Here is a 22,869-nt window from a genome sequence, read left to right on the forward strand (position 1 = left end):
GAGAGTGGGTGACTGTGAGTGTGGTGCCAGTCGAGTGGGCTGCTTTGTCCTGGATGATATCAAGCTTCTTGAATGTTGTTGAGCTGAAATCATCCAGGTAAGTGGAAGTGACTGAAGGTAGTTCACCCTAGGACACCACACTGAGGAACCCCGATGGTAAAGTTCTGTTGCCTGGCATAATTGGCCTCTTACAACAATATCCAACCACCTAGGTATGACATATTTGCTGACTGTTGGTAAGTGATCTTTGAAGTGATGACAAAATCTTCAACAATGACTTTGCTATTAAGCAGTGGTCACTGTTGGCAGAAGGTGTTAAGTCAAGTGCCATAGTCAAAAAATTGTCAAGGTGCTTCCTTAATAATGACACACACAAGTTGAGGAGTAATCAGCTATTTAACAATCCGTTGTGCAGATGATCACTGAAACACAAAATAGGAACAAAAGAAAGCCATTCAATATAATAATGGCTAAGACTTTGATTCAGTGTTCTATTTCTACTTTCACACAATATGCTTTGATTCCTTTAGCTCGAGAAAACTATATCCAACTCCTTCTTGAAAACATTCAATGTTTTGGCCTCAGACACTTTCTCTGGTAAAGAACTCAATCAGCTCACCACTCTGTGGATGAAGAAACCCTTCTATGTTACCCTGTGTAGCCTTATTAAAGGAAGACCAAAGAACAATATAGCACAGGAATAGGCCCATCAGCCCTCCAAGCTCATGCTGCCACATTTTGCCTTTCGATACTAAAACTGTCTTCAATCATGGGATCTGTTTACCTCTATTCTCTTCTATTCATGTATTCGTTCAGAAGCTTCTTGAATGCTGCTGTAGCATTTGCTTTCCCCACCTCTGGCAGTGGGTTATAGGCACTCATCACCCTTTGTGTGAAAAACTTTCCTCGCACATCTCTTTTAAACAACTCCCCACCCCTTGCACCTTGAACGTGTGTCCCCTAGTAATTGACCCCTCCACCCTGGAAAAAAAGCCTCATACTTCCCACCCTATCCATGTCATTTACAACCTTATAAACTTCTGTTAGGTCACTCCTCAACTTGCCATGTGCCAGTGAAAACAGATACAATCTCTTCAACTTTTCTTCATAGCTAAAATCCCCAATAACAGGTAACATCCCAGTAAACCTTTCTGTACCTCCTTCAAAGCAATTGCATCCTTCTGGTAGTGTGGTGACCAGAACTTTACATAATATTCCCAATGTGGCCTAAATAAGTTCTATAAAGCTGCAGTATAACTTGCCCATCCCTATACTGAATGTTCCCTCCAATGAAGGCAAGCATTCTATAAGCCTTTTGTACTACCTTATCTACCTGTGCACTTTCAGTGACCTGTGGACCTGCACACTCAGATCCCTCTGCATATCAATATTCCCAAGGGTTCTGCTGTTCACTATATAATTTCCACTTGTACTTGATCTTCCAAAATGCATCATCTCACATTTGCCTGGATTAAACTCCATTTGCCATTTTTCTGTCCAGTCCTCCAACTGTTCTGTATCCTGCTGTGTCCTCTGACAATCCACCTCACGATCCACAACACCGCCAACCTTTGTATTGTCCGCAAACTTACTAATTTGTCCAGCTACATTTTCTTTCAAATTATTTACAAGATCACGATCAGCAGATGTCCTAGCGCTGATCCCTGTGGAACACCTCTAGCCACTCCCCTCCATTCTGAAAAGCATCCTTCCACTGCTACCATCTGTCTCCCACGAATAAGCCAGTTCCTTATCCAACTTGTCAGCTCATCCCTGGCACCATATGACTTTCTCTTTTGTACCCGTCTGCCATGGCGGACATTGTCAAAGGCTTTACTGAAGTCCATGTAGTCAACAACAACGACACTTCCCTCATCAATCATCTTGATCACCTCCTCATAAAGCTCTAACAAGTGAATGACACACAATCTCCCCTGTACAAAACCATGCTCTCTATTGCTAATAGGTCAACTTGCTTCTAAACTTGCTTTGCAACTTGCTTTGGGGTGGCACGGTGGCACGGTGGCTCAGTGGATAGCACCGCAGCCTCGCAGCACCAGGGACCCAGATTCAATTCCAGCCTTGGGTGACTGTCTGTGTGGAGTTTGCACATTCTCCCCATGTCTGTGTGGGTTTCCTTCGGGTGCTCCGGTTTACTCCCACAGTCCAAAGATGTGCAGGCTAGGTGGATCAGCTATGCTAAATTGCCCATAGTTTTCTGGTGTGTGTGGGTTACAGGGGGATGGGTCTGGGTGGGATGCTTCAAAGGGCGGTGTGGACGTGTTGGGCCAAAGGGCCTGTTTCCACACTGGAGGGAATCTAATCTAAATGCCCATACAATTTTGCAAGTTTTTATGATAGACCCTCTCCTAACTACCATTTTTCTAAACTCCAATGAGTTGAGACCTAACTGAGCTTGTCCCTCTTCATACATCAGTCCTGAAAGCAGTGTGGTAAGTTTTTATTGCACTCTCTCTCTTGCCAGATCACCCTTTCTCAGATAGGGAGACCAGAATCATACATAATAGTCCAAGTGTGTTCTCACCAAACAACAGTACAATTTCCAAAATTTACCCCTGCTCCTATATCAATAGTGGCTTCAATCCTTTAGTCCTCAGCTAAACAGGGAACAAAACAGTGCTGTAGGTGAAGTCTACATCATATACCCTAAAGTACTCCAGAAAAATCATGCTCATGACCTTTCACCTCCAAAGCAACATTGATCACAGATGTTTTGCATACCAGGTTAAGTAGGGTCCCAGAGCTATTTAATTTCTAAGTGATCACAAACAACAATAGCACATTTATACAATTCTTGCCTAATAGACCTTGATTGCTAAAGGGTCAGATCAAACATTTTCCATATTAACTGCTCCTCTCTGATGACGAAAATAGGACAACATATCCAATTGCACGTTGAACATAGAAACTCATCTCTAAGGCAGGAATAATTTGATTTTGAGTGTTCGCTCCTCTTCAATACAGAAAGGCTGGATAGCTTACTGCTTCCCAAGTGTTGTGACATGTATGCGCACATAGAATTGTCCCATTGTGCCTGTGCACTGATTTCAGTACTTACACTGCTGGCATGCAATCATTCTTCATACATTAAAAATGATTGTTCAGGTGATGTCCTTGTCATCGAGTGAGCAATAACCCTTAAAGTATTTCCATTCAAGGAAAGCTGAGGTATGGACTGGCAGGAAAATATGAAACTAAAATCATTTTTCCTGCAATCCTGCCATCATTGCAATGCAAAGGAGCATTTTAATATATCCAAGCTGTCAGCGTCCTTTTTTTAATGTTTTATTTGGAAGCTGTATTGACAAAAATGACTGAGTGAAGTAATGAATCAGGAAACGAGAAACTGCAGTCTACTAGTGTGATGCTTCAAATGACAACTGAGTTTGGATATCACCTTTAAGAACACATCCTCATGTTGAAATTTACATTGTCTACTTGCAGTATGAACTCCAGTATAGTTCAGGCAGTAATAATGATTAAGCTTAAAACAAAATGCATGGCTATTGCTTCTGTATTAAAGATAACACTACATTAAAAGAAACACAAGCTTTAGATCCATGAATGATGTTTAAAAGTAGTGTTGTGTGAGGCCTGGGATTTATGTTATTCTGAACCTTCAATTTCTTTATTTTTCTAATTTATTTTATTTCTTCATCCAATTTTCTTCTTCCCTATGAATTTGTGCTTAAAATATGTACCTTTGTACCGAATATGGTGGGAGAAATGGTGATTTGTAAACATTTCACTACATATTTAGAACATAGAACATAGAACATTACAGCACAGTACAGGCCCTTCGGCCCTCGATGTTGTGCCGACCTGTCATACTGATCTCAAGCCCATCCAACCTACACTATTCCATGTACGTCCATATTCTTGTCCAATGACGACATAAATGTACCTAAAGTTGGCGAACCTACTACTGTTGCAGGCAAAGCATTCCATTCCCTTACTACTCTCTGAGTAAAGAAACTACCTCTGACATCTGTCCTATATCTTTCACCCCTCAATTTAAAGCTATGCCCCCTCGTGCTCGCCGTCACCATCCTAGGAAAAAGGCTTTCCCTAGCCACCCTACCTAACCCTCTGATTATTTTACATGTTTCAATTAAGTCACCTCTCAACCTTAGAACATAGAACATAGAACATAGAACAGTACAGCACAGAACAGGCCCTTCAGCCCACAATGTTGTGCCGACCATTGATCCTCATGTATGCACCCTCAAATTTCTGTGACCATATACATGTCCAGCAGTCTCTTAAATGACCCCAATGACCTTGCTTCCACAACTGCTGCTGGCAACGCATTCCATGTTCTCACAACTCTCTGCGTAAAGAACCTGCCTCTGACATACCCTCTATACTTTCCACCAACCAGCTTAAAACTATGACCCCTCGTGCTAGCCATTTCTGCCCTGGGAAATAGTCTCTGGCTATCAACTCTATCTATGCCTCTCATTATCTTGTATACCTCAATTAGGTCCCCTCTCCTCCTCCTTTTCTCCAATGAAAAGAGACCGAGCTCAGTCAACCTCTCTTCATAAGATAAGCCCTCCAGTCCAGGCAGCATCCTGGTAAACCTCCTCTGAACCCTCTCCAAAGCATCCACATCTTTCCTATAATAGGGCGCCCAGAACTGGACGCAGTATTCCAAGTGCGGTCTAACCAAAGTTTTATAGAGCTGCAACAAGATCTCACGACTCTTAAACTCAATCCCCCTGTTAATGAAAGCCAAAACACCATATGCTTTCTTAACAACCCTGTCCACTTGGGTGGCCATTTTAAGGGATCTATGTATCTGCACACCAAGATCCCTCTGTTCCTCCACGCTGCCAAGAATCCTATCCTTAATCCTGTACTCAGCTTTCAAATTCGACCTTCCAAAATGCATCACCTCGCATTTATCCAGGTTGAACTCCATCTGCCACCTCTCAGCCCATCTCTGCATCCTGTCAATGTCCCGCTGCAGCCTACAACAGCCCTCTACACTGTCAACGACACCTCCGACCTTTGTGTCGTCTGCAAACTTGCTGACCCATCCTTCAATTCCCTCGTCCAAGTCATTAATAAAAATTACAAACAGTAGAGGCCCAAGGACAGAGCCCTGTGGAACTCCACTCACCACTGACCTTCTTCTCTCTAATGAAAACAGCCTCAAGTCCCTCAGCCTTTCCTCATAAGACCCTCCCTCCATACCAGGCAACATCCTAGTAAATCTCCTCTGCATCCTTTCCAAAGCTTCCACATCCTTCTTATAATGTGGTGACCAGAACTGTATGCAATACTCCAAGTGCGGCCGCACCAGAGTTTTGTACAGCTTCACCATAACCTCTTGGTTCTGGAACTCGATCCCTCTATTCATAAAAGCTAAAACACTATATGCCTTCTTAACAGCCCTGTCAACCTGGGTGGCAACTTTCAAGGATCTGTATACATGGGCACCGAGATCTCTCTGCTCATCTACACTACAAAGAATCTTACCATATTCACCTTCTGGTTACTCCTACCAAAGAGCAACACCTCACACTTGTCTGCATTAAACTCCATTTGCTACCTCTCAGCCCAGCTCTGCAGCATATCTATGTCTCTCTGCAACCTACAGCATCCTTCATCACTATCCACAACTCCACCGACCTTAGTGTCGTCTGCAAATTTACTAATCCATCCTTTGACACCCTCATCCAGGTCATTTATAAAAATGACAAACAGCAGAGGACCCAACACCGACCCTTGCGGTATACCACTAGTAACTGGTCTCCAGGATGAACATTTCCCATCAACTACCACCCTCTGTCTTCTTTCAGCAAGCCTATTTCCAATCCAAACTGCTATATCTCCCACAATCCCATTCCTCTGCATTTTGTACAATAGCCTATGTGGGGAACATTATCGAACGCCTTGCTGAAATTCATATACACCACATCAACCGATTTACTCTCATCTACCTGTTTGGCCACCTTCTCAAAGAACTCAATAAGGTTTGTGAGGCACAACCTTCCCTTCACAAAACCGTGCTGAATATCCCCAAACAATTTATTCTTTTCTGGATGATTATAAATCCTATCCCTTTTAACCTTTTCCAACACTTTACCAACAACTGAGGTAAGGCTCACTAGTCTATAATTACCAGGGTTGCCTCTACTCCCCTTCCTGAACAGGGGAACCACATTTGCTATCCTCCAGTCATCTGGCACTATTCCTGTAGACAATGACGAGTTAAAGATCAATGTCAAAGGCTCAGCAATCTCCTCCCTGGCTTCCCAGAGGATCCGAGGATAAATCCCATTCTGCCCAGGGTATTTATCTATCTCCACCTTCTGAAGGATTTCTAATACTTCTTCCTTGTGAACCTCAATCCCACCTAGTCTGGTAGCCTGTATCTCAGTATTCTCCTCGACAACATTGTCGTTTTCTAGAGTGAATACTGTTGAAAAATATTCATTTAGCGCTTCCCCTATCTCACCTGACTCCACACACAACTTACCACTACTATCCTTGATTGGGCCTAATCTTATTTTCGTCATTCTTTTATTCCTTAAATATCTATGGAAAGCCTTACGGTTTACCCTGATCCTATCCGCCCACAACTTCTCATGTCTCCTCCTGGCTCTTCTGAGCTCTCTCCTTAGGTCTGCCCTGGCTACGTCGTAGCCCTCAAGTGCCCTAACTGAGCCTTCACATCTCACCCTAATACAAGCCTTCTTCCTCTTGACCAGAGATTCCACTTCCTTCGTAAACCACGGCTCCCACACTCTACAGTTTCCTCCCTGCCTGACAGGCACATATTTATCTAGGACACACAGGAGCTTTTCCCTGAATAAGCTCCACATTTCTAATGTGCCCATCCCCTGCAGTTTCCTTCCCCATTCTATGCTCCCTAAATCTTGCCTAATCTCATCGTACTTGCCTTTCCCCCAGCTATAACTCTTGCACAGTGGTATACACCTATCCCTTTCCATCACTAAAGTAAACATAACAGAATTGTGATCGCTATCACCAAAGTGCTCACCTACTTCCAAATCTAACACCTGGCCAGGCTTATTACCCAGTACCAAACCTGATGTGGCTTCGCCCCTTGTTGGCCTGTCTACATACTGTGTCAGGAAGCCCTCCTGCACACATTGGACAAAAACTGACCCATCTATAGTACTCGAACTATGGTGTTCCCAGTTAATATTTGGAAAGTTGAAGTCCCCCATGACAACTACCCTGTCTCTATCACTCCTATCGAGAATCATCTTTGTATAATAAAGCTAATTCTAAGATTCTAAGATTCTACAGTGTACATTTTAATGTCTTGTATGTTAGAGCTTTGATTTAAGATAGCAGCACACAGGTTTTTGTCTGTGTGCCTTAAAAGATTTAATGATTATGTTGTAGGCACTTTTATAGGCATGGCAATTTCTTTTAAAAACAGGCAGGAAAAGAGAGTCCCTCGTGTGCAATGGTGTTTTCATTTGGGCGAAGTTTAGATGTTTTGGAGTATAAGAGTGAGCAAAAATCCCTGTCATTCAAAATTTGGACCAAAACCCTTGGATTTTGAATAGAGCTTTTAAAACAAAAAGAAAGGAGGCTGAGCTATGCTTGGAATAAGCAATCACAGGGGTAATTGTCAGGGCCCATGGCTTAGTTAGAAATCCTATTCACGCTTTAGCCCTAAAGGAACAATGAACCAAACCTAAGACAACAACTTCAGAAATCTTGGAGGTACCAAGGAATTCATCTTCAATTAATATTCATTTTCAGAAATACTGGACATTCCACTCAATCAAAACACATTTACACCTACTCTAAACTATCAGGAAGCCAATTCAGCACAAAGGGGTGACAGAAACACTATGGATAAGACAGATTTGTGAGGTGATAATGGAGCACACAGTCTGTACAACTGCTATGACACAGTGTGGAGCTGGAGGAACACAGCAGGCCAGGTAGCATCAGAGGAGCAGGAAAGCTGAAGTTTTGGAATTTCTGAAGAAGGGTCCTGACCCAAAACATCAGCTTTCCTGCTCCTCTGAAGCTGCCTGACCTGCTGTGTTATCTCTCACTCCAGCATTGGCAGTTCTTACTCTGTCTACATAACTGCTGGACCTGACCTGGGAGAGAGAGCGAGAGAGAGAGAGAGAGAAAGAGGCATCCCTGCAGCTGCCAACAGAAGATGGATCCCAGAAAGCAACTCTCCTTGAGAATTATCTGCACAGCTATCTCCCTGAAACTTGCCGACACAGGACTGTTCCCTACCAGGGGAACCAATGGCGAGTGACCACGACCAGCAGATTTGATGACCCCTATAATTACCAGGGTTGTCTCTACTCCCCTTCTTGAACAGGGGAACCACATTTGCTATCCTCCAGTCATCTGGCACTATTCCTGTAGACAATGACGAGTTAAAGATCAATGCCAAAAACCACTGAAGCAACTGACAAGGCCTCAGACGCAGCCTGAGGTGAAAGCTGGCCTGCTCAAACCACTACAAAGAAAGAAAACCCAAGTTCTCAACTCAGACTGAACACCATCTGAAGTCTTCAGTGAAGAACTGGCCACAGCAGGTGGGTACGGCCAGCTGTATTTCAAAATTGTGTTTATCCTCAGTGGTGAGCCTATTTCCTAGAGACCCAAAGTATCCAACCTATCTAGCAAGGTGTGGAAAGTGGGTTGGTAACAGTGCAGGGAACCCCAAGGTCAGGAAGTCTCATAAAAATGTCTGTGTATGAAACTACTGTTTAGTTTCTAATAGTAATTAGCCTGTGTTAAGCTAATAACTCGTAGTGTCGGTTTCACTGTTTTGAATTGGCCTTTTTAGTTCTTGTATTTTTATTCACTTTTGTTGTATTTCCCTGAATATTACTTTTTCCTTTTTTTTATTTCCTGTGATACTCTCACCTTTGCATTTAATAAACACACAGATTGTTTGCCCTGAAACACCTGTCTACTACCTTCTTCACTTCAAATAGCTAAATTACGTCCAGTGTCAGAGCCAGGGATCTGGGGGTGATTCGAACCACCCAAAAAATCAGCAAATTACTGATTGCAAACCAGAATCCCTACTGGACAAGGGAATTCTTTCTGACATGAGTACTGTAAAAGAAAACTAGGATTACACTTTACTGTGTATTTCAAAATTGTTAGCTTTGTATATGTAAATTATTTTGTTCCTTCTGTTTCATATTCAATCATTATCTGCAGTAGCCTTCTGTTTTATCGTTAAAACAAAATCTATTTCATTGAATCCTTATAATTCAGTGTTAGATCAACTCATGAAAACCAAAAACAAAGAAAAAGCCTGTTCTACCAAACCTGATTTCAGTCTGGGAGCTGACTTATCCAGTAATAACAAGAACTGAAGCTCATAATCAATAATTAACTTCATTCCAGAATTTATTTCAACCGACACTGATTTAACTCAACAGAGGCTAGCCTCCCATCATCAAGTCACACTTTAGTTGCATGCGGAGAGTCCTTGACATTGACCCAGCTCTGAGTGAGCAGGATTTCTGATACTCCTGTTCTTATCTGTCAGCCAGGGCTCCCTGATTTTAGGACTGCTAGTGTGGTCCAACCTTATTCTATGAGGCCCACCTGACTGACATTGTTGCAATCACTACAAGCATTACTTTGGTTTTTGCATATTTCTCCATGTATGCTGTCACTGATTTGGAAGAGGCAACAGTCCTTGTTGCACTAAAAGAATCAAACATTTAAAATGAATTATCATTAGATTTGAAGTTTAGTTCCCTGTTGCTACAAGTGTTTCAAAATCAATCTGTGTGGGGACTAATAAATAACAATGACTAAGAGTTTGATATACCATGACAAGGAGTTTATTAACATACTTAAATATGTCGATTTGGCAACAGCGTGAGGTGGTTTGCTAAAGGTGGGGACGGTTCATCACCAATTTATAATTTTCACTACAGTCATTAAGCTGCATGTCAGTAATTATCTTGGGTGAAACAGATTACCAATTAATATGTTAACCACTCAGATGGAGCATTGTTGACATTTTTTAACTTTAATTTCAGATCCATGTGGTTCTAAAGCTTCCAGGAACAAGCTAATGAAAGTAAATTGAGCACACACTGGTAATGGAAGGTATTGAAACTATCCTAGTGATGGGTGCCACCATATACTGAATGTTTATAGCTTTTTTTAAAAATCTACTTGTGGGATAAGAAGTTCTCACAGTTCCTTTGCTAACATGTTATGAGACAACATTTTGATGGTCACTTGGATAATTTTGAGGTTTGGCAGCTCAAAGGATACATCATAATGCATCGTCATGTGTCAGTCCAGTGTCTTAGTTGATTTTGTATCTCAAAACAGATATTTTCTTGGTTCTTGTTAAAAAAAAATGACATCTGGTTCACGAAAGTCTTTTCTGGAAGGAAATCTGACACCATTACTTGGCTTGGTGTCCATGCAGTTCCAAAAAACACATTTGTATTGCTGATATTTAACTCGCCGCTAGCAAGCCATTCAATTAAAGAGCAATTAAAGATAGGCCATAAATGCTGGTTTTTCCAATGATGTCCACAGCCATGAAAGAATGCAAAAAGATAATGGCCTTTGTGAGCTACTTCTGCGCAAAATTTCTCAGCATTGGTGGGAGGACTTAAGGAGCTGCAAGGCACGGAATGGAGAGTTTTCACAAATAATTCAAGGGCCTTATTCCATCACTACTGGTATTCATCTACTGGCAGGAAAGTTCCTACATAGGGAGCCTGATAAACAAACCATTTTATGATTACTTGCAGGCTTCCAAGAATGTCTATTGCTGTCAGTCACTTAATGCCTGATCAAGAGACTTGGCTTTAGGAATAGCGGGGGTCCATGTAGAGCTGACTGTTGCTGTGTCTTACAGTCAATATGTTAGCATATGATTGAGACATACTCATGATATAATCACCAGGTCATAGTACATGACCTGAAGTCATAAAGCTCACATATTATATCTTTACCCCAGATCACACGAAACATGATATGCTAATAAAGGTGTTTCCCTCTTTGTAATACCAATGTTACTACTTAGTCTTAGCCCAGGCATTTAAGCAGATGAGAAATGTAATGTTCGTATATACTGTTTAGCTGTAATAGCATTCAACTACAACTTCTCTTGTTGTGAAAGAGATAAACTCACATCATGGCTAGGAGCAGCGGCTACTGCAAAAAATTCAAAGATCTCAGTGGTAGATATTTGGAAAACTTGCTGAAGACCAACCAGACAACAGTTTCAATCGTCAGAGATTTCCGACAATTAGCAACAGTAGTTTCTGTGAGTACAGGCAGCTGCACAGAACTGTAGATTAGACATTGGCCACCATGAGGCCAACCTAATTTGCTTCTGATTTGAATATACCTTCATTCAAGACATAAGAAATTTCAAATGCTGCCGTATTTTAAAATATGCAGGCCAATCTTATAAATACATCCCAAATTAAAGATTACCGAGAGGTGGGGGGTTGCTGATAGAAGATGGATAGTTGAGCAGATAGATGGAGAGGAGATGGACAGTTCAAGGAGGTTGGCATGAAGTGTACATAGGAAGTTGGGGTTGGGGTTGGTCAGTGAGGACAGAGGGGCAGATAGGTGGGTGAGATGGTGGACAGATCAAGGAGGCGGAGGCAAGGGGGATGTTGGTCTTGGGATGAGCTCAGGGGTGGGGACATTTTGAAGCTTGTGAAGTCCACATTGAGGCCATTGGGTTGCAAGGTTCCAAGCAGAATATGAGGTTCCGCCTTGGAACCTTGCAAACCAATAGTCTCAATGTGGACTTTACGAGCTTCAAAATCTCCCCACCCCTCCAACCTCATCCCAAGACCAGCACCCCCCTCATCCCTGCCACCTTGACCTGCCCACCGTCTCTCACACCTATCTTCTTCTCCCACCTCACTGATAAACCCCCACCCCAACTTCCTTCCTGCAATCACCTTTACGAGCTTCAATCCCGCCTCCTTGAACGTCTGTCTTCTCTCCACCTATCTACTCCATCATCCACCTTCCATCACCACTCCCCCCTCTATTTATTTCAGAGCCCCCTTTCCTCCCCCATTTCTGAAGAAAGGTCCAGACCTGAAACATTAGCTTTCCTGCTCTTCTGATGCTGCCTGGGCTACTGTGTTCCTTCACCCCACACCTTGTTATCTTAGACTCCAGCATCGGCAGTTCTACTATCTCTTAAGGATTACTGATCTGTACTGAAGTGTAATTAGTACTCTACCATTCTTTACTATATTTAAAAATTAGTTTCTTTTTAGATAGACCGTTAGATAGTCATAAAAGTATAATTCTAAATTCCCCTAGACAAAAATGTAGTTTAATCTCAAAAATATACCAGTTTTCTACATTAAGAAGGCTTACCTGTATCCAGATGACAGTCAATTGCATCATTTTCATTACCCAAACTGTCACATAAATAGAAGAAAATAATGTATGATGTCATCATTTCTTATTTGACACAATACCACCTTTAGCCAAAGCCTGCTATATTGAAACTGTAAAGTTTTAGTCAGGAAAGGAGCAGCAATTTCAAAGGGATCAAAATCAGGAGCAGTCTGAAAGGGAACAAGACCAGGGGAACAATATTTGCAACCTACATTGGTATAAAATCAATGATATACAAGTTAAAGTAGACAGTGCAAGTTGTATTTGATTGTAGAATCATGGATAACAGAAACCCATTTCTGGATCAGACAGTACGAGCATGATTTACTAAATTACAACTAATCAAACAACATACTTCAATTCACTCAAATCCAACTCCTTGATGTTGCATGTTTGAATTGTCCTTTAAACACTAGATTTGAGATTGTCCAATTTGGGGCACCAGAATGCCCATTTCCACTATTGGAATGGAAACATGTTCAATTGTAATGTGTTTGATTATGTGAACGTGGTAATCTATCAATGCTCAGTGTGCTTGCTTGTTTAAGCCTAGGCAGAGACTCAGAGTAGGTAAAACAGAAAGCATAGCATCTACCATAAGCTACAGCTGCAACAATATTGATGTAGCCATGTTGAGATTTCAGAGTTATTTTAAAATTGCTATGAATAAACATCTTGTATGCTTAGAAACTAGTAATATTTCTGAGATAATGGGAACTGCAGATGCTGGAGAATCCAAGATAATAAAGTGTGAATCTGGATGAACACAGCAGGCCAAGCAGCATCTCAGGAGCACAAAAGCTGACGTTTTGGGCCTAGATCCTTCATCAGAGAGGGGGATGGAGTGAGGGTTCTGGAATAAATAGGGAGAGAAAGGGAGGCGGACCGAAGATGGAGAGAAAAGAAGATAGGTGGAGAGGAGAGTATAGGTGGGGAGGTGGGGAGGGGATAGGTCAGTCCAGGGAAGATGGACAGGTCAAGGAGGTGGGGGGAGGTGGTAGGTAGGAAATGGAGGTACAGCTTGCAGTGGGAGGAAGGGATGGGTGAGAGGAAGAACAGGTTAGGGAGGCAGAGACAGGCTGGGTTTTGGGTTGCAGTGGGTGGAGGGGAAGAGCTGGGCTGGTTGTGTGGTGCAGTGGGGGGAGGGGACGAACTGGGCTGGTTTTGGGATGCGGTGGGGGAAGGGGAGATTTTGAAGCTGGTGAAGCCCACATTGATACCATTGGGCTGCAGGGTTCCCAAGCGGAATATGAGTTGCTGTTCCTACAACCTTCGGGTGGCATCATTGTGGCACTGCAGGAGGCCCATGATGGACATGTCATCTGAAGAATGGGAGCGGGAGTGGAAATGGTTTGCGACTGGGAGGTGCAGTTGTTTGTTGCGAACCGAGCAGAGGTGTTCTGCAAAGCGGTCTCCAAGCCTCCGCTTGGTTTCCCCAATGTGTAGGAAGCCACACCGGGTACAATGGATGCAGTATACCACATTGGCAGATGTGCAGGTGAACCTCTGCTTAATATGGAAAGTCATCTTGGGGCCTGGGATAGGGGTGAGGGAGGAGGTGTGGGGGCAAGTGTAGCATTTCCTGCGGTTGCAGGGGAAGGTGCCGGGTGTGGTGGGGTTGGAGGGCAGTGTGGAGCGAACAAGGGAGTCACGGAGAGAGCGGTCTCTCCAGAAGGCAGACAAGGGTGGGGATGGAAAAATGTCTTGGGTGATGGGGTCGGATTGTGGATGGCGGAAGTGTCGGAGGAAGATGCGTTGTATCCGGAGGTTGGTGGGGTGGTGTGTGAGAACGAGGGGGATCCTCTTTGGGCGGTTGTGGCGGGGGCGGGGTGTGAGGGATGTGTTGCGGGAAATGCGGGAGACGCGGTCAAGGGCGTTCTCGACCACTGTGGGGGGAAAGTTGCGGTCCTTGAAGAACTTGGACATCTGGGATGTGCTGGAGTGGAATGCCTCATCGTGGGAGCAGATGCAGCAGAGGTGGAGGAATTGGGAATGGGGGATGGAATTTTTGCAGGAGGGTGGGTGGGAGGAGGTGTATTCTAGGTAGCTGTGGGAGTTGGTGGGCTTGAAATGGACATCAGTTACAGGCTGGTTGCCTGAGATGGAGACTGAGAGGCCCAGGAAGGTGTGGGATGTGCTGGAGATGGCCCAGGTGAACTGAAGGTTGGGGTGGAAAATGTTGAGGAAGTGGATGAACTGTTCGAGCTCCTCTGGGGAGCAAGAGGCGGCGCCGATACAGCCATCAATGTAACGGAGGTAGAGGTGGGGATTGGGGCCTGTGTAGGTATTTCTGCATTGTTCAGAGATGTTGGAAAGCATTGTATCATATTGTAAGGAGTTATAGTACATTTTTTTTCTATTCATTTTTGTGGGATGTGGGTGTTGCTGACTGGCCAGCATTTTTTGCCTGTCCCTACTTACCCTTGAGAAGGTGGTGGTGAGCTGCCTTCTTGAACCGCTGCAGTCCTCCTGCTGTAGGTTGACCCACAATGCTATTAAGGAGGGAATTCCAGGATTTTGAACCAGTGACAGTGAAGGAACAACAAAATATTCCCAAGTTGGGATAGTGAGTGGCTTGGAGCGGAACTTGGAGCTGGTGGTGTTCATGGGCATCAATAATGATGGGAATTTCTCTCCAGCTGGGAGGGTAGGCGTCCATGAACTACCATAGCCAGAACAGGGATTAAACATTATTTTTGGCTTTATTCTGCATCACGTGCTCATATTCCAGCCAACAAGCTAAGTGAACCCTCCTGTTGGCCCCCTAATCTCCATCTGTACCCCTTGCTTTGAGGGATATAAAATGTACAACTGATTAAACTGGAAATAAAATGCTAATAAATTAGTTGAGGATGTGAGTTTGCTCGCTGAGCTGGAAGGTTCACTTTCGGACGTTTCATCACCATTCTAGGTAACATCATCATTGAGCCTCTTGTGAAGCGCTGGTGTTATGTCCCGCTTTCTATTTATCTGTTTATGTTTCCTTGGGTTGGTGATGTCATTTCCTGTTCTTTTTCTCAGGGGATGGTAGATTGGCTCCAAATCAATGTGTTTGTTGATGGAGTTCCGGTTGGAATGCCATGCTTCTAGGAATTCTTGTGAGTGTCTCTGTTTGGTTTGTCCTAGGATGGATGTGTTGTCCCAATCAAATTGGTGTCCTTCCTCATCTGTATGTAAGGATACGAGTGATAGTGGGTCATGTCGTTTTGTGGCTAGTTGATGTTCATGTGTCCTGCTGGCTAGCTTTCTGACTATTTGTCCAGGTGAGAGATAGAGGTTGTAGAGAAGGGTGCTAGGACCAGTGTAGATGTTAATAGCTATCTATAGCAATATAGAATACACACAGTGCAGAAGCAGCCTATTCAGCCAATACTGAACCTTACCCCTCCCCATAATCTCACAGCTAAGTCACCCAACCTAGACATCCCTGAACACATTGGCAATTCTAGCATGGTCAATCCACCTAACCCGCATGTGTTTAGACTATGGGAGGAAACACATGGGGACATGAGGAGAATGTGCAAACCCCACACAGACAGTTGCCCAAAGCTGGAATTGAATCCTGATCCCTGGAGCTGTGAAGCAGCAGTATTACCCACAGTGCCACCAGATCTGCTCCGCTCAAAGGAACACCAGAAGAAAAAGTCACCAGAAGACCATAAGACATAGGAGTGGAAATATGGCCATTCGGCCCATCAAGTCCACTCTGCCATGGCTGATGGGCATTTCAACTCCACTTCCCTGCACTCTCCCTGTAGCCCTTGATTCCTTTTGAGATCAAGAATTTGTCGATCTCTGCCTTGAAGTCATCCAACATCCCAGCCTCCACTGCACTCCGTGGCAATGAATTCCACAAGCCCACCACTCTCTGGCTGAAGAAATGTCACCGCATTTCAGTTTTAAATGTATCCCCTCTAATTTTAAGGCTGTGCCCACCTCTCCTAGTCTCCCTGCCTAATGGAAACAACTTAGTAGCATCCACCCCTTCTAAATCATACACTATCTTGTAAGTTTCTATTAGATCTCCCCTCAACCTTCTAAACTCTAATGTTAGAAGGTAGAGGAAGCAAAATGGAGAATAGAGATCATGGTTTGAAGTTTTGCATTGTGCATAATTGGAAAGTGTGACGCCTTTCATCTATCTTGCATTGGCCTTCAGTGGAACAGTGCAGCAGGCTGAGGAACTGACTGTGAGCATGAGAACAGAATAGAGTTTTGAAATAACAATCAGCCAGAAAGTTGGCATCATGTTTGCAAACTGAGAGGACATGTTCTGAAAACTGGTGACCCAGTCAGGTTTTGGTCTCCCAAATATCAAAGAGACTGCAATGCTCATGAATATAGTCAAACAGATTACAAGGGATACAAATAAATCACTGCCTATCCTGAAAGCAGTGTTTGGATGCTTTGGACAGTGAGGAAGAACAAGGTAAAAGGGTAAGTGTTTAATATCCTGTCATTACATGGGAAGATGTTTGGGAGAGTGCTGAGGTATTGGGAATAATCGAGTAATGGACCATAATGTCATGGAGGGAATGATCCCTCAAAATGCTGAGAGAGGTGGTGATGAGAAGATGTTTGAAGGCAGCATTGTGCCGGACGTGACAAATGACAAAGGGTAACTCTTCAAATACAGAGGTAGGTTGGGACGTGAGGACAAGGGAACTTAATTGTAATTCTGGGAGAGATGGGAAAGGCTCAAAGCAGAATGATAAGAAATGTTTAATGTCCACTACGCTGGGGTAAAATCTCAGTTAAGGGAAATGAAAGCCATGTTGGAAACATTGTTGTGGAAGATAGCATCCTAGAACAGATGTGATACAGATGGAGAAACTGAGATGATAGAACAGAGTCCTTAAAGGAAGCAAAGTGTCAGGAAGTACAGTCACAGAAACGGTGGGAGCCCATAGGTTTGTTATGGATATTGGTCAATGGCCTATCTCCGGAAGTGGTGATAGAGAAAGCAAAGAATGGAAAATACAGGGATGCACTGGGTGAAGATGAGGGAAGCTGATAACGGAACTGGAAACAGCATTGATACAGTCATTGGTTTGCCAGAAACAGTTGTGGGAAAGGGACTGGAATAAGGAATGCTCCACAAACTCTTCAAAAAGACAGGCATAAGTAGAGGCCTTTTTAGGTGAAGGAAGTGAGACAAGTTTAATGAGAAATTGCGACTTGAGTGTTTCAAATCTCTCACATCTTTCTGGAGCTCTGTAAATGTTGTCAACAATGTAGATTTGGACAAAGAAGGACAAATGGCTCAATCTTTAGATCTCAGACATTATTTAACCTTGATCACTTGAAGCATGGCACTTGACTGGAATCAACTCCTTCTGTTATAAATCAACAGCTTACTAATAGCCCAGACATTATGCTTCTAAGGAATGTAGCGTTTGTACATAATATTTAGTCATAATAAATTTCTACTGGATGCTTCAAAATCAAAGTATCCACAATCCGCTGTTTCTGTTACAGGTTATAGCATAAGCATTAATACATTAGGTAGAATATTCTGTTGAAGGCAAACTCATGCTATATGAGCAGATATGGCCATCTAGAAGTGATTGTAATATTATGGTGGTGAACATTTGGAAAACCAATTGAAGGCTGACCAGACAATAGGGTTGGATATCAGAATTTGAATGAAGGGAGAATTTCTCTTCCTGCAGCAGCATTGTAGAGGATATCATAAGTTTCAAAATCAAGAAAAAGAATTTAGTGTTGGCCTTGGAATGAACCTGACAACTTGTTCATAAGTATGCAACGGATTTTCATGTTTAAAGAAATCAGCACTAAAAATTACAGTCTCGAACAAGTAACTAAAGGAGGCTAACGGGCCATTGATCAGACATGAGTGGCTTTACAGTATATTACCACCCTACCCACTGTCAGTACCTTGAAAATTCCAAACTTATGTGAAGGTATCAGGATCCTTAGAAGTTTTCCATGATCAGAATTTTCAAATCCAACCTGCATTACATCCTGACACAGTTATATTTGAAAGTATAATTTTCTGTCAATCTCTACTCTCTCGCAGTCCGTCTTCTATAATTCACATTATTGTGCCATGGCTTGGAATTCATCGACAGCGCCACAAAACCAAGTCTTGTAAAGAACACCAAAGCAGCGCAGAAAGAATAATTAATTATGAAGTGCAGCAGGAATTCAACAAACATCAGTTTTCAGTTATTGGGGATTCATGAATTATAACAGCACCGTATTCCATTTTGAAACCGATTTGATTGCTGACAGCTTTTGGCATTAGAGACACAGACATGCTCAAAAAAGGTGTGCCTGAATCTCCATAGTAACGGTGAAAATGGTGAAGGAAAAGAATGTATTGAGACATTCCTGCAGCCAGACCCATTTAGAATTATTTCTCTTCTTTTTTTTTCCACATGGTTTGATTTTAATTTTGTTCTCTGCAGGATTATGTCATACAAATTATCATACACAACAGCATAATTGATTTCAAATATCACTGAAGAAAATAACTCAACCTGGAATACTGTAGACTCTTTTATCTGAAGCAGAACTAAACTTGCTGTCCATATATTAAGGTTCATGCATCTTCCTTTTACATTTGCCGTAATAATGTTGAGAATCAACGCTTTGCAGAAAAGTAAGGATGTTCAAATGATATTAATTGTTGCAGGATAGATGCTATCATGATTGCTTTATTCCATTTGATAGGATTTTTCCAAAAACATTACTAAAAGCATATGTTTTGATATGGACTGAGGTTATGACAAACACTCAAAAGCTAGGAAAAGATTCTGATCATCAATTGAGCTAAATTATTTCTTGGAATTAGACGTTAACCTCAGGAATAGGCTCCTGTATTTTTTTTCTAGTTATCATTCTTACTGGGAGCTATATTGTAACAGCAGTTACTGACGTGAGTGGACCCTGAAGTCAGTGCACATATTATGTTACCTAATTATAGGAATGATAAAATAATTTTGGAGATAGTATTGATGTGAGTGTAAAAACCAAAAGAGCTGCGGATGCTGTAAATCAGGAACAAAAACAGAAATTGTAGGAATACTTCAGCAGGTCTGGCAGCATCTGTGAAGAGAAAATCAGAGTTAACATTTCAGATCTGAGCATCTGAGGAAAGGTCACCTGCTGAACAACTGCTATTGATTTGAGTGGAATTATTTTGGCTACCAGGAATTTACATAAGAATGAAAGATGAATTTTAGAAGATCAAGAGAATTTACAAAACTGGTCCAGGTAGATTACTCATATGGCAAAGGATTCAAACACCAGAATACACAAGCTTAAATCTAAAAAAGTTATGATATTGATACAGTAGCTCAAGAAACAAGAGCTTTCCTTTCGTGTGGATGTCCAGAACATATTAGGGTAACCAATAATGCGGCATCATTTATGAATAATAAGTGAGCAGTTATTCACAAATAGTTACAGATTTTACCCTGCCTTCTACCATGTCATGGAGAAAGGTCACCTGTAAATTTTAAAACTGAAACTGATAGATTTTTGGTCAGACAAGGATATTAAGATTTACGGTAGAAAGATGGAGCCAGGATACATCAGTGATGGTCTAATTTAATTGTGGAAGAAAATTAGGCAGCTTGGGTATACTCATACAAGGAAAACAGAAATTAATATGAAAGGATAGCAAACAATTGGGCAGATAAATAGTCGGGTCAGAAGTCACATGACACCAGATGATAGTCCAACAGAATTTTATAAACCTGTTGGACCGTAACCTGCTGTTGTTTGCCCACCCAGTCTAACACTGATATCTCCGCATCTTTATTCCAAGGGATTTGAAGTACATGAATGAAGAAATCTTGCTATAATTAGATAGTGCTTGGAGCACTGAATGTGAATTTGACTGCCATTCACTAAGGAAATAAATATTTGCTGCAAGATCAGCTCCCAGCCAGAAGAGTCACAGAGCTGTACATTTGCTGTGAAGGAAACATTTCTGAACAAAAATTGCTTTCAGAGAAATCACAGAGACAACTACAGTTGGTAAGAGAGAGAACAAACTTTTGAGGGGGAAGCATAAGTAGCAAGAGCAATAAAAACCGGAACAAACATGAAAAAAGGCTGATTATTCAACACCTAAGAGCGAATTTGACCACAGAGTCATACAGCACAGAAACAAACTGTTTGGTCCAACCAACCTATGCCAACCATAATCCCAAAATAAACTGGTCTCACTTGCCTGCACTTGGCCCATATCCCTCCAAAAATTTCCTATTCATGTCTTATCCAAATGTCTTTTATACTTTAGAACTGCACCCGCATCCATCACTTCCTATAGAAGCTTATTCTACAGATGAACAACTCTCTGTGTGAAAAAAAGTGTCCCTTGTGCCTTTTTTAAGTCTTTCTCCTCTCTCAGTAAAAATATGTTTCCTAGTCTTGAAATCCCCCAACCTATGGAAAAGACATCTGTCATTCACCTTATTCAAACCCTCATGATTTTAAAAATCTCTACAAGGTCACCCTTCAACCTCCTATGCTTCAGTGAAAAACGTCTCAGCCCGTCCACATAACTCAATTCCTCTGTTCCTGGCAACATCCTGGTAAATCTCTTCTGAACCATCTCCAAGTTAATAACATTCATCCTAAAACAGGGTGTCCAGAACTGGACACAGTACTCCAGAAGGGGCCTCAGCAATGACTTGTACAAGCTCAACGTAATGACCCAACTCCTATACTCAGAAGTTATTATTTATTAATCACTTAGAAGAAGGAAATGACTGGCAGAGTTAAGATATCTGGCAGTTATTTAGCAGATTTATAACATTGTTCAACCTAAATTTTATGAACAAACAAATTAAGAAAATTCTTCAGAAGGAAGATTAAGGCACATTCATCAATTGAAAAAAAAAGAAAATAGATTCAATTTTAGAATTCGAAGTTTTAGAGTAATAACAATAAAGTTAGCTAACTATTATTTAGATGGCTTGAGTGAGAAATGCAAGTTTTTTTTCTCTCAGTTACCACAATGTTTTATCAAGTTTAATTGTTCAAAAGTGACGTCAGGGACAAAGAAACAGTGTGAATCTGCTTGAAATTAGCACAAAAGTCCTTCAAATGCAGAAACCACCATCAGTACAAACCATATCACAGCAGTCACCTTTGATATCGTCATAGAAATAATGGGAGGATGTGGAAGGTTTGACTGGGGAATCTAAAGTAATCAGCTCTAGAAACTTTGTCCAAGTTAATTCAATGTTGAGAGAATTAAATTCTTCATAGTGTATGTTTCAAGATGGATTCCTATGTAACTAGTGAGAATTTAAATACAAATTTCAGTATAATCTGCAGATGTAGACCGTTAAAAATTGAATTGTAGACTTATTTTTTGCCTGTGATTTTAAAATTCAGGATTATAGGCTTAAATGCAAATACTTTGATTTAATGTTATTGCCAGGAAGTGGGGTCATAAATAACATATCACCAAGAAGTGGTATCAATAAGCAGCTGTTACAGTCATGTAAATGCTCCAAAAGAGTGTTATCAGGCAAATACGAATGCTGAAGCAATGATATTAGAGATAACCTAAAGTTTAATCAAAGAGATGATAAGACTTAAAGAGTTCATAAAAAGAGATGGCAATGCAAGGAGATGTTCAGTGAGAGAACCTTGGAGTCTAGAGACTGGGTAGCAAAAGGCTCAAGAGTGAGCAGTTAAATTCAGGGTTGTGCAGCGCACCAGATTTGGAGGAATGCAAATCTCAGGAGGTTACGGAGATAAGGTGAGGTGAGTCCAAGGAGACATTTGAAAACAAGAATGAAAATTCTAAAATTGTAGTTTCAACCTATCAGCTACAATCAGCTTTTTAAAGAAAAGTCTACTGAGTAACATCTTATAGAGTCATAGAGCACGGAAACAGACCCTTCAGTCCAACCAGTCTACGCTAACCTTAATCCTGAACTAAACTAGCCCCACCTGCCTGCTCCTGGCCCATGCCTTCCAAATGTTTCCAATCCATGTACTTATCAAAATGTCTTTTAAATGTTGTAATTGTACCCACATCCATCACTTCCTCAGAATGTTCATTCCACAAACAATGCTTTATCTAAAAAATTTGCTTCTTGTGCTTTTTTTAAAATCTTTCTCCTTGCACCTTAAAAATGTGCCCCCAGTCTTGAAATAGATCTATAATTGTTCCATTTGTATTTGAAAAAGGCTGTAAAAGTGAATTAAGGTGCACAGAATAATTGTTCTGCTTAACTGCTTCATTTTCCATTCTCCAGAACTAGATTGGTGTAAGTGACTTTTACTGAACTGATTAAATTCATATAGAGATTTGAACATTATTTTAAACCTGACTGACAGAAAACATGACAATATGTCTGACAAAATTAATTGAAATGAAATTACCTGTTGCAACTTGAAAAATAAATCACATTTCTTTTATCACTGTTAAAATCAAAAAGAATTGAAGAAGTTAATTTTCTAATTTCCAAAGAC

This window comes from Stegostoma tigrinum, chromosome 1 (genome assembly GCF_030684315.1).
Source record: "Stegostoma tigrinum isolate sSteTig4 chromosome 1, sSteTig4.hap1, whole genome shotgun sequence".
Lineage (NCBI taxonomy): Eukaryota > Metazoa > Chordata > Chondrichthyes > Orectolobiformes > Stegostomatidae > Stegostoma > Stegostoma tigrinum.